General features: G+C 46.2%; 2 non-coding genes across 2 annotated transcripts; one reads left to right on the top strand and one right to left on the bottom strand.

Annotated features, from left to right (window-relative positions):
* Nucleotides 1–1,782: 1,782 nt before the first annotated feature.
* Nucleotides 1,783–1,854, top strand: TRNAE-UUC (transfer RNA glutamic acid (anticodon UUC)). Its single transcript has one exon. It is a non-coding gene; the product is annotated as a tRNA-Glu (tRNA).
* Nucleotides 1,855–13,073: 11,219 nt separating this feature from the next.
* On the bottom strand, nt 13,074–13,155 carry TRNAS-AGA (transfer RNA serine (anticodon AGA)). The gene has a single exon. It is a non-coding gene; the product is annotated as a tRNA-Ser (tRNA).
* Between the last annotated feature and the right edge of the window lie 382 nt (nt 13,156–13,537).

The following is a 13,537-nucleotide window of genomic DNA, read 5'->3' as shown; positions in this document are numbered from 1 at the left end:
ATTGTGATTCAATATGCAGAGAAGAAACTACAAGAAATGCTACTCCCTGTGGGAAGTGACACACCAGCTCTGACTTCTCAAGGTAAGGAGGCTTATTCGCCGTGCAATGCTCCTCTGGGAAATATAATATGCAAATTGCCTCATCAGAGAAAAGAGGACCTGAACTCTATAGCGCCACCCATTGGAAGTAGCGATAGTACAAGTCACAATCAACCCTTTAACGAGTCTTGCTTGCTAAGTCATATTGCAAGACTCGTTCAAAGGTATTCCGTGAAAGGCAATTTGCATATTATATTTCCCAGAGGAGCATTGCACGGCGAGTAAGTTTCCTTACCTTGAAAAGTCAGAGCTTTTTGTCCCTGTCCACAAGGAGAAACCTTACCCCTTAGCCCTCAGTCCAGAGCCTCTCACCTAGTCTAATGAGTTCTCATGCTTCGCAGTGACGAGGGCCAACAGCCCGAAACACCGTGTCTGCGAATTGTGATACTGATTTGGCTCTTATCCTAAGTCATATTGCACGACTCGTTAAAGGGTTAATTGTGACTTGTAGGATCGCTACTTCCAACAGGTGGCGCTATAGAGTTCAAGTCCTTTTTCTCTAAAGAGGCAATTTGCATATCTCTCTGTGGGGAAAGATTATAGTGATCTGAGCAACAAGTTTGCAGTTCCCCAGTGATCATTCTCCTCTGGTGAGGACTTAAAAGATAAAGAAGCAAAAACATAACCATCCCTCCTACGTCAGTTTTTTTTTTTTCGTATCTCCAGCAGTGATGGGAGGAGGATCCATGAAGTGACGGGCGGCACCAGCCTGTGATGTGGCTCCAGCAGCCGCCGTCACTTGTATCTGCCACATAAATGGAGGAGTCCGAATAAGGGAAGAACATCCAGAGTCTCCTGCGTCATCTCCACCGGTCGGATCTCAGGGTCTCGGATCATTGCTGGAGCTGCACATTCACAGCTTCTCCCATATGGTCTAGCGGTCAGGATCCACCGGTCGGATCTCAGGGTCTCGGATCATTGCTGGAGCTGCACATTCACAGCTTCTCCCATATGGTCTGGCGGTCAGGATCCACCGGTCGGATCTCAGGGTCTCGGATCATTGCTGGAGCTGCACATTCACAGCTTCTCCCATATGGTCTAGCGGTCATGATCCACTGGTTGGATCTCAGGGTCTCGGCTCATTGCTGGAGCTGCACATTCACAGCTTCTCCCATATGGTCTGGCGGTCAGGATCCACCGGTCGGATCTCAGGGTCTCGGCTCATTGCTGGAGCTGCACATTCACAGCTTCTTCCATATGGTCTAGCGGTCAGGATCCACCGGTCGGATCTCAGGGTCTCGGCTCATTGCTGGAGCTGCACATTCACAGCTTCTCCCATATGGTCTAGCGGTCAGGATCCACCGGTCGGATCTCAGGGTCTCGGCTCATTGCTGGAGCTGCACATTCACAGCTTCTCCCATATGGTCTAGCGGTCAGGATCCACCGGTCGGATCTCAGGGTCTCGGCTCATTGCTGGAGCTGCACATTCACAGCTTCTCCCATATGGTCTAGCGGTCAGGATCCACCGGTCGGATCTCAGGGTCTCGGCTCATTGCTGGAGCTGCACATTCACAGCTTCTCCCATATGGTCTAGCGGTCAGTATCCACCGGTCGGATCTCAGGGTCTCGGCTCATTGCTGGAGCTGCACATTCACAGCTTCTCCCATATGGTCTAGCGGTCAGGATCCACCGGTCGGATCTCAGGGTCTCGGCTCATTGCTGGAGCTACACATTCACAGCTTCTCCCATATGGTCTAGCGGTCAGGATTCCTGGTTTTCACCCAGGCGGCCCGGGTTCGACTCCCGGTATGGGAAGATGACTCCTTTTATTTTTGCTGTCTCCTTATTGTTGTTACAGTCAGAATCTTATTGATCAGTAAATAATGCACAGGTATAATATATGATAGAAATGTCCGGTGTTCTGTGACCCATAAACCTGGAGACGCAGCGAGGAGATGGCGGCAGGAGAGCGGCAGGACACAAGCCTTCGATAGCTCAGCTGGTAGAGCGGAGGACTGTAGTGGAGCACAGACATCCTTAGGTCACTGGTTCGATTCCGGTTCGAAGGACATTTTATTACTTATTAGTAGAATTATAGAATTATCTACTGGACTAATCAGCCACATTACTGATGGCGTCACATTACCAGCTTTTTCATTTTCCTTAATAATCCCTCCTCACTGCCAGCTCTCCTGATGTGGTGCTTCTATTAGGGTAATTACAGTTCCTAATTCACTGCAGCGTGGATCGCCTTCTCTGATCACTTTCCTCTAGAATTGATCGTGGTTGCAGGTAATGGTCTAATACAAATATAAACTCTACATCTGGGCGCTGCTGTGTGAGGGCAGAAAGGTCAAGGAAGATGTCCTGTCCTGGGAAACAGCGAGATCTGGTGAAACGTCTGTGATCTACAGCAGCAGCGGGATCAGCAGAGATCTCATCTACCAGTAGAGGTTTCTTCGTGGTCGTCCTTCTCTGTGCAGTGAGAACGTCCCTCCTGTCTCTGGGAATCATTATTACAGCGAACAAGGATACAAAGAGCAATAGGATCTAATCTGAGTAATGGGATCTTATCTGAGTAGCAGGATCTTAGCTGAGTAATAGGATCTTATCTGAGTAATAGGATCTTATCTGAGTAATAGGATCTAATCTGAATAATAGGATCTTATCTGATTAATAGGATCTTATGTGATTAATAGGATCTTATCTGATTATTAGGATCTTATGTGATTAATAGGATCTTATCTGATTATTAGGATCTTATGTGATTAATAGGATCTTATCTGATTATTAGGATCTTATCTATATATATAATTGTCTAAGGGTTTTTCCGTCTGTCTGTCTGTCTGTCTGTCTGTCTGTCCTGGAAATCCCAGCTCTCTGATTGGTCGAGGCCGCCAGGCCTCGACCAATCAGAGACCGGCACAGCATCGACGTAGAAATCCCGCGTCTCTGATTGGTCGAGACCGCCAGGCCTCGACCAATCAGCGACGAGCACAGCGACGATGATGTCATAAAGGACGTAGACATCCCGCGTCTCTGATTGGTCGAGGCCGCCAGGCTTCGACCAATCAGCAACGGGCACAGCGACGATGATGTCATAAAGGACATAGAAATCCCACGTTTCTGATTCAGCGACGGGCACAGTATCGATGTAGATGTCATAATGGTTGCCATGGCGACGATGATGTCAAAGGTTGCCTCGACCAATCAGCGACGGGCACAGTCTGCCGCGAATTCTGGAATCATCATTGTCCATATACTACAGGGACATGCATATTCTAGAATACCCGATGCGTTAGAATCGGGCCACAATCTAGTCTATATACAGTGGGGCAAAAAAGTATTTAGTCAGTCAGCAATAGTGCAAGTTCCACCACTTAAAAAGATGAGAGGCGTCTGTAATTTACATCATAGGTAGACCTCAACTATGGGGGACAAACTGAGAAAAAAAATCCAGAAAATCACATTGTCTGTTTTTTTTAACATTTTATTTGCATATTATGGTGGAAAATAAGTATTTGGTCAGAAACAAACAATCAAGATTTCTGTCTCTCACAGACCTGTAACTTCTTCTTTAAGAGTCTCCTCTTTCCTCCACTCATTACCTGTAGTAATGGCACCTGTTTAAACTTGTTATCATTATAAAAAGACACCTGTGCACACCCTCAAACAGTCTGACTCCAAACTCCACTATGGTGAAGACCAAAGAGCTGTCAAAGGACACCAGAAACAAAATTGTAGCCCTGTACCAGGCTGGGAAGACTGAATCTGCAATAGCCAACCAGCTTGGAGTGAAGAAATCAACAGTGGGAGCAATAATTAGAAAATGGAAGACATACAAGACCACTGATAATCCCCCTCGATCTGGGGCTCCACGCAAAATCCCACCCCGTGGGGTCAGAATGATCACAAGAACGGTGAGCAAAAATCCCAGAACCACGCGGGGGGACCTAGTGAATGAACTGCAGAGAGCTGGGACCAATGTAACAAGGCCTACCATAAGTAACACACTACGCCACCATGGACTCAGATCCTGCAGTGCCAGACGTGTCCCACTGCTTAAGCCAGTACATGTCCGGGCCCGTCTGAAGTTTGCTAGAGAGCATTTGGATGATCCAGAGGAGTTTTGGGAGAATGTCCTATGGTCTGATGAAACCAAACTGGAACTGTTTGGTAGAAACACAACTTGTCGTGTTTGGAGGAAAAAGAATACTGAGTTGCATCCATCAAACACCATACCTACTGTAAAGCATGGTGGTGGAAACATCATGCTTTGGGGCTGTTTCTCTGCAAAGGGGCCAGGACGACTGATCCGGTACATGAAAGAATGAATGGGGCAATGTATCGTGAGATTTTGAGTGCAAACCTCCTTCCATCAGCAAGGGCATTGAAGATGAAACGTGGCTGGGTCTTTCAACATGACAATGATCCAAAGCACACCGCCAGGGCAACGAAGGAGTGGCTTCGTAAGAAGCATTTCAAGGTCCTGGAGTGGCCTAGCCAGTCTCCAGATCTCAACCCTATAGAAAACCTTTGGAGGGAGTTGAAAGTCCGTGTTGCCAAGCGAAAAGCCAAAAACATCACTGCTCTAGAGGAGATCTGCATGGAGGAATGGGCCAACATACCAACAACAGTGTGTGGCAACCTTGTGAAGACTTACAGAAAACGTTTGACCTCTGTCATTGCCAACAAAGGATATATTACAAACTATTGAGATGAAATTTTGTTTCTGACCAAATACTTATTTTCCACTATAATATGCAAATAAAATGTTAAAAAAACAGACAATGTGATTTTCTGGATTTTTTTTTCTCAGTTTGTCTCCCATAGTTGAGGTCTACCTATGATGTAAATTACAGACGCCTCTCATCTTTTTAAGTGGTGGAACTTGCACTATTGCTGACTGACTAAATACTTTTTTGCCCCACTGTATATAATTGTCTAAGGGTTTTTCCGTCTGTCTGTCTGTCTGTCTTTCTGTCTGTCTGTCCTGGAAATCCCTGCTCTCTGATTGGTCGAGGCCACCAGGCCTCGACCAATCAGAGACCAACACAGCATCGACGTAGAAATCCCACGTTTCTGATTCAGCGACGGGCACAGTATCGACGTAGATGTCATAATGGTTGCCATGGCGATGATGATGTCATAAAGGTTGCCTTGACCAATCAGCGACGGGCACAGTCTGCCGCGAATTCTGGAATCATCATTGTCCATATACTACGGGGACATGCATATTCTAGAATACCCGATGCGTTATAATCGGGCCACAATCTAGTGTGATTAATAGGATCTTATCTGATTATTAGGATCTTATGTGATTAATAGGGTCTTATCTGAGTAGCAGGGTCTTATCTGAGTAATACAGTTGATGACTGCTAATCTGCTCTCCTCAGGGGTTGTCTGTGGCCACTGTCGGAGAAGTCATCAGTAGCTGCATCATCCACAGAAAGCTTTGCAATGTATGAAGAGCCAGGATGCACGAACTTCAATTGCTCTTCAAGGCAAAATACTTTAAGGCGGAGTCATGACTCTGATGTCAGGTGGCTCCTCCCTGTCTCTAATGCTAATGGCGCCATAGTTTGCCTTGTTCCCTGGATTACATCTGATGGGGAAAACCCCGGGGCCACGTACCTTGCATTAGCTTCTAAATCCACCCTCAGTCTGTACCCTTCCCCCACCCAGGGAAAAGGGGAATAGTAGTGCACCGTAGTACCCCAATCAGACTAATAAGGTAATACGAACAAAAGGTAATGAAAAATACCAAACATACAAATATACAGTCACATATAACGGAGGAATGCACTGGAGAGTGGTGAATGTGGAAAAATCAAAGTAGAAGAAGAAGGGAGAATTATCACAAACTCAAAACCTAGCAACAGTCAGAGATAAATCCACCAAACACCTTCTCAAACAACAACAAACCACTATCTCCTAACCATGCAGCATGAAGCAAGCTCTGACAATGAGTGCTTACCAGGGTCCACAATATATAGATGGGAGTGGCCAACAGTGAACAGCAGGTGGTAAACACAGGGGCAGAAGAAAACCTCCCTCATCTTCATCATGGGGGTCCACAGCACATTCTTCCATTTTTTTGCTGAAAGCAGCCAGGCCCTTTAGTGTTAGGTGGGTGATTTGAAGCGTCTGGCTTGTGGGGTGTACTTATATAGTGCTGGGTGGCCGCCTGATCTAATAGCATGGGCGTCTTCGATAGGATGTAAGACGGATACTGTGCATCACACGTACTTGTGTGACTGGTGCCCTATACAAGCCTCATCCGGGTGCATGTGTAATGCTACGCAGCCGCCCCCTCCATGACTTGTTAGGTTTGTGAGTGGCAGCTTCCGTCAATATTTTGCACCTGTGCTGCTGCCGCCTTTATCATGGGGTCTGCTGACTCCTGCGAGTGTAACCTGACTTGGTGTTGGTGAGGCTGTTCTGGCCTTCTGAATTCAGTAACATAGCTGCCGCTGGTTGCCATTTATCTGATAAAGAACCACCAAAGTTCAAAAAACAAAAATCTCTTATTCAGAGGACACCAAGGTCTTTGAAACAGACAAACATTTACTGGTCAGTTCACGTTCATCAGGTGGCGACATGTGCGGTCAGGAATTTCACGTCTCTTCCTTCCTCAGTACAGTACCTCTTCAGCCCTGCCACTCGTTCCTCCTGGATGACCCCCAAGCCAACTGATTCAATCAGCCTCAGGGATTTGTTGTCCACCCCGGCACTGCACCCTGGACCCGCCACCTGCCCCACATGTAATTCCATGTCCACCGACCTCAAGATGGCAGAAGACCAGACTAGATCCTTGGTAATTGGCCAGAGCCCTAGGCTCCACATGCTACAGGAATGTCCCTCAGGGAACTCTATTCAGCCTCCCGCTGCCTAGAATGATTGGCTCATGCTGCCCCTAGCAGCCCACCGCCCCTGAACCTGACCTTCACTATGCACTTCTACAATCCTCCACTACCAGGAAGTGTCCCAATTTTTATCAGCACTAGCCCCACCCACTGGGCCACGTCTATCATTATCATCACTGGCATGTGTCCCAATTGAAATTTCAAGTCATAGAACAGGTCCCCCCGCCACGACGAGAGGGTGATTGTGTGTGCATTTTAAAACAAAAAGAGGCCTACTGGATCCATGGACAGCAAACTTTGTCCCCCAGAGGTCTCAATAGGGAGTACGATTTACTCTCCTTTGTTTGAATACAAAAAAAAAAAACGCTTTCATCACGTCATCATTACTTTATGTACATGTTCTATGATCATTCTGTATGAATCTTCTTTCTCACTAGGGATCACCTCTTCACTCTGTTTATGTGGACATATATCATGAATAACTTCTCAAATCCTGATCACATACTCTCTTCCACAGAGTCGTGTATAGTAAATGAAGTTCATGCCTCTTGACCTCAACCTTTGGATCTCCCTCTTTCCTATTCGACTGCGGCACAGTTAGAACACTTTAGAGTATCCTATATTATTAAAACAGGATGATACCGCGCTAAAGGGAAATGTCTGTGCTGAGGAACCTATATACCAATAGGTGGAGTATACAAAAGTTGCAACTTTTGTATACTCCACCTATTGGTATATAGATTCCTCAGCACAGACATTTCCCTTTAGCGCGGTATCATCCTGTTTTACTAATATTGTTTACTTACATTGACAGCCCTGGCATCTGCCTGTTTTGATACCAGCAGCAAAGGGTATCTTTTCTATTGGTAGCGCTGGTGTTTTCCTTTGTTGTATACACTTTTGAGTATCCTGTCATCACATCGCTATGAGAGAGAATGCACAGTGCCCTGGTCTTCACACGTTCGGAGAAGCGGCTCTTGTCTAGAAAGATCCTGGAATGCAGACTCGCCTATTTGGAACGTACAGGACACTTCCTCTCTATGGAACGCATGAGGCCCTTCCCCCGCAAGGGGCGCACAGACACAGCCTCCTTTCCGGTAATGCGAGCACTTCACTATTGGCCATTAGATGATTCCACTCCACGCTGATGCCGCGCACTGCTCCCTATATGGCTACAATCAGCGGCGGACACCGCTTTCTACCACGTCACTATGACCGCAGCAGTGGAAGGTTTTTTAAACTTTATGGCATACTCTTCGATGATCGGCCAAAACCCCAATTTACCAGTACTTCTGGTTTTGATTGTAGAGACATAAATGTTTATTGCCACGGTGGGAATCCTATGTTTCCTTCCGAGGCTAAGTGCACACGTTGCGGATTTGTCTCTGGAATTTTTTGTGCGGATTCTGCTTCTCTTGGCAGAAAACGCAGGTTCGGATTTGATGCGTTTTTTAATGCGGATTTTTTTGCGGATTTGCTGCCTTTTTACCCCTGCAGATTTCTATAATAAAATGGGTACAAAAACGCTGCAGATCCGCACAAAAGAAGTGACATGCTACTTCTTTTAATCCGCAGCATTTCGGCTCGGAATTTTCCGCACCATTAGCACAACATTTTTTTTACATTGTACTGTAAAGCACTTGCGGATCTGCAGCGTTTCTGCGTGGTAAATAACGCTGCGGATCTGCAAGGTGGGCACATAGCCTTAAAGGTACGGACACCATCTTTTCTGCACTCTGATCACTATGGACTGCGCTGTAATGTTCAGGGCGAAAATAGCCAATATACCCTCCCTCTTTTTTGTCAAAGGTACTTCAATTAACGGAACCTGTGGGTGCTTTATCGGTCAGATGTATATCTACAAGCCACTCACTCGCTATATTCTTTGAACAGGGAACGTAGGAGACACTGAGTCTCGTATCCGCATAACCTCCCTCCATACAGATAGGCAGTCAGGTTGGTGTTTTATTCTTTCTTTTACTTTATTTCCTTCTCTTTTTCTTTTTTCCTTATGTGTTACTTGCATATACAGTTAGGGCCAGAAATATTTGGACAGTGACACAAGTTTTGTTATTTTAGCTGTTTACAAAAACATGTTCAGAAATAAAATTATATATGTAATATGGGCTGAAAGTGCACACTCCCAGCTGCAATATGATAGTTTCCACATCCAAATCGGAGAAAGGGTTTAGGAATCATAGCTCTGTAATGCATAGCGTCCTCTTTTTCAAGGGACCAAAAGTAATTGGACAATGGACTCTAAGGGCTGCAATTAACTCTGAAGGCATCTCCCTCGTTAACCTGTAATCAATGAAGTAGTTAAAAGGTCAGGGGTGGATTCCAGGTGTGTGGTTTTGCATTTGGAAGCTGTTGCTGTGAGCAGACAACATGCGGTCAAAGGAACTCTCAATTGAGGTGAAGCAGAACATCCTGAGGCTGAAAAAAAAGAAAAAAATCCATCAGAGAGATAGCAGACATGCTTGGAGTAGCAAAATCAACAGTTGGGTACATTCTGAGAAAAAAGGAATTGACTGGTGAGCTTGGGAACTCAAAAAGGCCTGGGCGTCCACGGATGACAACAGTGGTGGATGATCGCCGCATACTTAATTTGGTGAAGAAGAACCCGTTCACAACATCAACTGAAGTCCAGAACACTCTCAGTGAAGTAGGTGTATCTGTCTCTAAGTCAACAGTAAAGAGAAGACTCCATGACAGTAAATACAAAGGGTTCACATCTAGATGCAAACCATTCATCAATACCAAAAATAGACAGAAAAACACCTCAAGAAGCCAGCTCAGTTCTGGAAAAGTATTCTATGGACAGATGAGACAAAGATCAACCTGTACCAGAATGATGGGAAGAAAAAAGTTTGGAGAAGAAAGGGAACGGCACATGATCCAAGGCACACCACATCCTCTGTAAAACATGGTGGAGGCAACGTGATGGCATGGGCATGCATGGCTTTCAATGGCACTGGGTCACTTGTGTTTATTGATGACATAAGAGCAGACAAGAGTAGCCGGATGAATTCTGAAGTGTACCGGGATATACTTTCAGCCCAGATTCAGCCAAATGCTGCAAAGTTGATTGGACGGCGCTTCATAGTACAGATGGACAATGACCTCAAGCATACAGCCAAAGCTACCCAGGAGTTCATGAGTGCCAAAAAGTGGAACATTCTGCAATGGCCAAGTCAATCTCCAGATCTAAACCCAATTGAGCATGCATTTCACTTGCTCAAATCCAGACTTAAGACGGAAAGACCCACAAACAAGCAAGACCTGAAGGCTGCGGCTGTAAAGGCCTGGCAAAGCATTAAGAAGGAGGAAACCCAGCGTTTGGTGATGTCCATGGGTTCCAGACTTAAGGCAGTGATTGCCTCCAAAGGATTTGCAACAAAATATTGAAAATAAAAATATTTTGTTTGGGTTATGTTTATTTGTCCAATTACTTTTGACCTCCTAAAATGTGGAGTGTTTGTAAAGAAATGTGTACAATTCCTACATTTTCTATCAGATATTTTTGTTCAACCCTTCAAATTAAACGTTACAATCTGCACTTGAATTCTGTTGTAGAGGTTTCATTTCAAATCCAATGTGGTGGCATGCAGAGCCCAACTCGCGAAAATTGTGTCACTGTCCAAATATTTCTGGCCCTAACTGTATAATGAGAACTGTCTTCAAACCTAGCATGCTATAGTCAGCTTTGCGGGATTATTACCATTCAAAGCACCAATTTGGTCCTTATAGGAATATTTTGAGTATTTTAATAATTGTCATGTATACACTTTATATTTTATGAGCAGAAATCTTTGTTAATTGCTATGCCCTTATTTTTGTTAGTACACTGATGAAGGTCTTTGTTGGACTGAAATGTCTGGATATTGTACTACTTTTGAGTGCATTAAAAAATTAACCTTATTTCTACAAAAGTTGAATTCCAAGTTTCTTCTACATTACAATACTCACAGTGCTGCTGTTGTCTTCAGGGGCAGGAACAGAGTAGGACAGTTTACATCCCTACATATTACAGCTGCCATCTGCCCTGTATGTAGCGGCACAGCGTCTGACCCTGCTCCACACACCCTGACCGTGAGGGAAAAGCAGGAGAACAAAGGAGAGGAGTAAGGCCGGGATCACACATACGCAAGATACGGCCAAGTCTCGCAGGTGAAAACCCTCCTCTGGCGCCGGCACTTGGGAGCGGAGTGTGCAGCTCCATGTGTTGCTGTGCGGCTCCACACTCCGCTCCGGAGTGCCGGCGCCAGAGGAGGGTTTTCACCTGCGAGACTCGGCCGTGTCTAACGTATGTGGGATCCTGGCCTTAAAGGGAGACTTCTTGTGAGAACTTGACCACCACCCCAGGTGCAGTGTTGGAGTTACCTGGAAGGCTCAGATATGGAGCGTTGGTGGTATAGTGGTGAGCATAGCTGCCTTCCAAGCAGGTCTCATATATTCGCACAAAAAAATGATTTCTGGAACTGATCCATCAGCCATTTAGGAAGGACAGAGGTTACAATCTGGCTTCCGTCCCCATCACTCAACTGAAACTGCCCTAACTAAAGTCACCAATGACCTACTAACTGCCAAGAGCAAGCGACACTACTCTGTCCTATTTCTCCTGGACCTGCCTTCTGCCTTCGACACTCGACCACTCCCTTCTGCTACAGATCCTCTCATCTCTTGGTATCACAGACTTGGCCCTATCCTGGATCTCGTCATATCTGACAGACCGAACATTCAGTGTCTCTCTCCCCCACACCACCTCCTCATCTCGCCCCCTGTCTGTCGGTGTTCCCCAAGGCTCTGTTCTAGGACCCCTTCTCTTCTCCATCTCCACTTTCGGCCTGGGACAGCTCATAGAATCCCATGGTATGCAGTACCATCTCTACACCGATGACACGCAGATCTACCTATCCAGACCTGACCTCACCTCCTTACTTACCAAAATCCCGCACTGTCTGTCTGCAATTTCATCTTTATTTTCTGCTCGCTTTCTAAAACTGAACATGGACAAAACAGAATTCATCATCTTTCCCCCATCTCACTCTACCCCTCCACCAGACCTATCCATCAATGTCAATGACTGCTCACTTTCCCCAGTCCCACACGCCCGGTGCCTTGGGGTGATTCTCGACTCTACCCTCTCTTTCAAGCCACATATCCAAGCCCTTGCCTCCTCCTGTCATCTCAAACTCAAAAATATCTCCCGAATCCGCGCATTCCTTGACCGTGACACCACAAAAACACTAGTGCATGCCCTTATCATCTCACGCCTTGACTACTGCAACCTCCTACTCTCTAGACTCCCCTCTGGCACCACTCCAATCCATCCTACACTCTGCGGCCCGACTAATCTACCTGTCTCCCCGCTATTCCCCAGCCTCTCCCCTATCCCAAGCCCTTCACTGGCTTCCTATCGCCCAGAGACTCCAGTACAAAACCCTTACAATGACATACAAAGCCATCCACAACCTGTCTCCTCCATACATCTGTGACCTCGTCTCCCGGTACTTACCTACACACAACCTCCGATCCTCTCAAGATCTCCTTCTCTACTTCCCTCTCATCTCTTCTTCCCACAACCGCATCCAAGACTTCTCCCGTGCTTCCCCCATACTCTGGAACTCTTTACCCCAAAACATCAGACTCTCGCCTACCATAGAAACCTTCAAAAAGAACCTGAAGACTCACCTCTTCCGACAAGCTGACAGCCTGCAGTGATCCTCAACCTACTGAACCGCCGCACAACCAGCTCTACCCTCTCCTAGTGTTTCATCACCCCTCCCCTGCAGACTGAGCCCTCGCGGGCAGGGTCCTCCTAGTGTATCCTCACCCATCCCCTGCAGACTGAGCCCTCGCGGGCATGGTGCTCCTAGTGTATCCTCACCCATCCCCTGCAGACTGTGAGCCCTCGCGGGCAGGGTCCTCCCTCCTTATGTACCCGTGTGCCTTTTTTTTTGCTCGTGTTTAATGTATTTGTCTATATTTGCCTCGTATTCACATGTAAAGCGCCATGGAATAAATGGCGCTATAAAAATGTATAATAATAATAAAATAAAAGGTTGTCAGTCCACCTACCATAGTCATGTATAGTGTATTCTACTGCCTCCCAATTTTAGATTAAATTATTTAGATTTTTTTCCAGAGGAAAAAAAAAAACGTTCACGTAGTCGGCAGGATTTGAACCTGCGCGGGGAGACCCCAATGGATTTCTAGTCCATCGCCTTAACCACTCGGCCACGACTACAGCTGTTTGTACACTGATTCCTTCTCACTGTCAGCTCTACTGATGTGGGGCTTCTATTAGGGTAATTACGGTTCCTAATTCACTGCAGCGTGGATCGCCTTCTCTGATCACTTTCCTGTAGAATTGATCGTGGTTGCAGGTAATGGTCTAAAATAAATATAAACTCCACATCTGGGCGCTGCTGTGTGAGGGCAGAAAGGTCTAGGAAGATGTCCTGTCCTGGGAAACAGCGAGATCTGGTGAAATGTCTGTGATCTACAGCAGCAGCAGGATCAGCAGAGAGATCTCATCTACCAGTAGAGGTTTCTTCGTGGTCGTCCTTCTCTGTGTAGTGAGAACGTCCCTCCTGTCTCTCGGAATCGTTATTACAGAAGGGAGGATT

Source organism: Ranitomeya imitator, chromosome 5 (genome assembly GCF_032444005.1).
Source record: "Ranitomeya imitator isolate aRanImi1 chromosome 5, aRanImi1.pri, whole genome shotgun sequence".
NCBI lineage: Eukaryota > Metazoa > Chordata > Amphibia > Anura > Dendrobatidae > Ranitomeya > Ranitomeya imitator.
Note: the sequence above shows the minus strand (reverse complement) of the source record. Positions and strands in the feature narration are given on the sequence as shown.